This window comes from Lycium ferocissimum, chromosome 1 (genome assembly GCF_029784015.1).
Source record: "Lycium ferocissimum isolate CSIRO_LF1 chromosome 1, AGI_CSIRO_Lferr_CH_V1, whole genome shotgun sequence".
Classification (NCBI taxonomy): domain Eukaryota; kingdom Viridiplantae; phylum Streptophyta; class Magnoliopsida; order Solanales; family Solanaceae; genus Lycium; species Lycium ferocissimum.
In genome coordinates this window covers 57018555-57022264 of record NC_081342.1, presented here as the reverse complement: position 1 = coordinate 57022264, position 3710 = coordinate 57018555, and the positions used below count along the sequence as shown (strand labels likewise).

Below are 3710 nucleotides of genomic sequence, written 5' to 3'. Positions count from 1 at the left end.
CAAAGCTTATCAACTTTTAAGACAAAAAAGGAAAGATAAAAAGAAAAGAAAAGAAGTTTTCCTAAAATAAACTACCCAAACCACCCATGTTGTGCACGTTCCCCATTTTCACATCTGCACACACTCACCACAAGTGCGCACGTCCCCTACTCCCCATTTTTGAAAAGTGTAAATTCTAATTTTTCAATTAAAATAAAATAGAACCACGATCAGCGGTTACTGAATTTATGGAACATCCAAAACTTACACCAGCGGTTACTGTCTTTTATTGTGCAGAGTAAAAGCAATTCAAATTGTAATTTTTTCCTCTTCCTTTCACGTTTCAAAAATTTTACTGCACTTCTTGAAATCCCTTCAAATTGTGAAACCCCTATGGGTTCAAGAAGTTAGTTTTCTTTTTTAAAGTTTTCAACTTTTATTTGGTATTTTTCGGATTTTTGCTAATGGGTTGATCGTTTCGTTGTATTTTTAGGAATTTTGAAGCTTCCAAGTTTTTTTTTAAGCTTCGGGTTTCTCCCATTTCGAGTTCAAGAAGTTAGTTTTTTCTTTCGGTTGTTCAAGATTCAATCTTTATGTGGTATATTATATTTTTAAAATTTATGCTAATGGGTTGAGCGTTTGTGTTGTTTTTTATTTAGGCATTTTGAAGAAAGATGTTGGGAAAACTCATCACCAACAGTTTAATGTATGTGATCTGTTTTTTGTCTTCTTCTTTCTACTATCGCTTTGATGATTCGTTTTGTTTGTACGTGAGATTTTGTGTATTTTTTGACTTGCTTGGATGAATTAATTGAATTGAACTGTTAGTGCTAGAAGTTTTGGCTCTGCGCCTGCTACTATCGATTTTGAGAGGTCCATCTTTAAGAAGGAGAAGGTTACACTGGCTGGTGCATTCCTTCTCTATATTTTATACCTGTTGGCTTTTATGATTGGTGTATTTGTGCTGAATCTGTTTATCTTGAAGTTGACCTTCATGTGTACTTGTTTTGTTCGGATTATGGTGTAATAATAGCATTTGGTGGTCAGAAGACCCGGTGATGAAATTAACCCTCTGTGGCATAGTTTTGCATTAGATGGAAGACCTTTTTGATCATTTCTCCATGTTTTCTTACTTAGGCAAGCATTAAGATGGAATCGGATGGATCCTTCTATCTGAATAATCTTGGGACGTGCTCAATAGCAGTGAATGGCAAATTTGTTGATACTGGCGATCTGACCCTTAGCTGTAGTTGTGTGATAGAGGTACGTCACTTTCCTTACCTTTAAGGGACAAATTTTCTTGCATATTACCTTCATTTAGGTCTTGGAAGTTCTGCTCTGCGGTTAATAAATACTTCCTTGTATGAGGCTGGTCCCTTATTTATTTAATTGTCTGAGAATAGGATCTTCAAACCATCCAAGGTATTCCCAGACTATAAAGTAAAAAACAAAGCATTTGCTGAAAGTTAATGTATAAAACACATCCTTGATCACATTATGACAATAAAGGATGGTTATTTAAATGGTGTTTGGCACATCCTACATGATAAACTGAGATAATGAACTGAATAATTGGTTATTAGGTAGTAGGATTTTTGAATCCAACATTTGGTTAGTAGTATTATAGATCTTTTATTTCCAACATGACCTTGGACAGAACTTATCTTTTATCCACTGCCTTAATACCTATCTAAATGTCCAGTGTATCTATATATGATACGGACCGATAGAAGTCTCTTTCGAAACAACAAAACTCAACATAACCTTAGAAATTGTTATATTTACCATTGACAACAAAAACATTGAAGTACATAACTAACAACTGCAAAATAGCATCAATATAATGGTAGATGAAAAAATTGGAAAGATTTTTTAAAAGGGCAACTTAAAAGAACTCGCCAACAAAAAGATGAAATAAGATTTTGGATCAAATGTGATGTCTTTTATGATTGTTGCCCCTTTTAAGTCCTCTATATATCGTGTTTAGCGGCATATTTGTTCCATCTGCATGTGGATGCCATCCGTAATCTAATGAACTATGGAATAACCCATCTATTTTAGCTGATGACCATGCATCTGCTGAAGCATCTAGAGATGACACTAGAATTTGTAAGTTCTACGGAGTATAATTGGCTGAAAATGTTGGTTCTTAATATGGCTTAAAGTTATGCACTTCACTATTGTTGTAATTTTTAAGATCTAGGTGATGAAGCAAATGAGTTCCTGTTGCAGATACATACAATATTGTAAGAGCAATTGCCATCCGCGACTGTCAGATTCTGCAGCCTCAATGTTAAAAGAAAGTTATGTCAAAATCAGGCAGGTAACTATATCAACGGGCTCACTACAAAAGAATTGTCCAGAGTTAGATGTTCAGCAACCTTAAGTACAAACCTTTCTTGATTGTGAAAATGGTGTACATCTCTCACTGATATTTGCTTTTTTCGGTTATCTACTTCAGGATGTGAGGCGGCAGTCAAATGGAACTGGGAGGCAACAGTAATACCAATTACTGTGCGGCAACTAGAGGTCATAGTAAGGTTGAGTTCTTGCTCTGTTTTTGGATTGAGACCCTTTATGGGGAATGTAAGAATGCTCTTTTCTTGATTATTTATATTGATTTTCTTTTGAATTTGAGACAAGTTTTTTCGTTGACCTTGAGTGAGTGCAAAAGATGGAAGTTCCTTTTAATGTTTTTGCCTTGGTTTTTTCATGTTCAAGTAAATTTAATAGACTGTTGGGTCTTTTGTTGATAAATATAGAGAACTTTTTGTTGCCATATAGCTAGGTAAGATTGTTGTCTGCCTTTAGTGATACCTGATTTTACAGCATGTCATACCTGATTAGTGGTTTTCGTGTTAGATGCTGAATTTAACAAAGACAAGCTCGAGTGGCTTAATATTTTAAAATCCTTTTGTGGCAAAAAGAGGAAAGAGGAACAAATGTTTTACCGATCAAAGAAAAAGAGGAATAAATGTTTCATGCACAAGCCCTTTTTTTAATAGGTCACTTGGGATTGATGGTCCCTGACAACAATATTATAGAGACAACCCGATGAAATACATCTATTTGTTTTTTGGTTTAATTCCTTTGAATGTAGACGCTAAATTTAGCTCTTGATCGTATTTACAAAGTTGAAACCGGGCTGACGTACAATATGGAACTTTGTTATTGGTGGTCCGCCCACATGCAATACTTTTAGTCCTGTTTGTATTATCTCTCTCCATTTTTTTTTTTAAACAATCCGCGCATCGCGCGGGTATGTATACTAGTTTAGTTAATGTGATGGAAGTTTTGTTTTCCAGTGAAAACGAATAATCAGTTAGAGATTTATATTTAATGGGTTTAAAAGAGATTTATATTTAATGGGTTTAAAGGCAAGTAGGTCGTATCTAATCCCGAAAATTCTCCTTTCGGGGTCAATGTTTGTGATTGCAAGAGTTAGATTGAACACACTGAGCTTAAGAAATGGGAAAAAGAAGCAAGATAAATATAAGTTCAAAGGTAATGATGAGCCTGGATATATATTACTTCAGAGAGAAAATAGGAGATGGGCTACAAGAGATGAACTGAAGATGCCCTAGCTTACGTGATAAGCTATCTATATAGAAACAAAAACAAGACTTTTCAATCCTAACATACGAATGATGTGATGTGAGGTTACCCCCAACATTGGCACAGCCAAAGGGCTCTCTAACCTAGGACAGCAGATGTAACTGTAGTTGGTAGGA

General features: G+C 35.0%; 1 long non-coding RNA gene across 2 annotated transcripts; it reads left to right on the top strand.

Moving 5' to 3' along the window:
• Nucleotides 1–1417: 1417 nt before the first annotated feature.
• On the top strand, nucleotides 1418–3268 carry LOC132056019 (uncharacterized). Of its 2 annotated transcripts, XR_009414707.1 has the most exons (3): nucleotides 1418–2302; nucleotides 2441–2519; nucleotides 3114–3268. It is a non-coding gene; the product is annotated as an uncharacterized LOC132056019 (long non-coding RNA). The 2 variants fall into 2 exon arrangements; XR_009414706.1 differs by lacking the exon at nucleotides 3114–3268 and having other exon boundaries at nucleotides 2441–2673.
• Nucleotides 3269–3710: the final 442 nt, after the last annotated feature.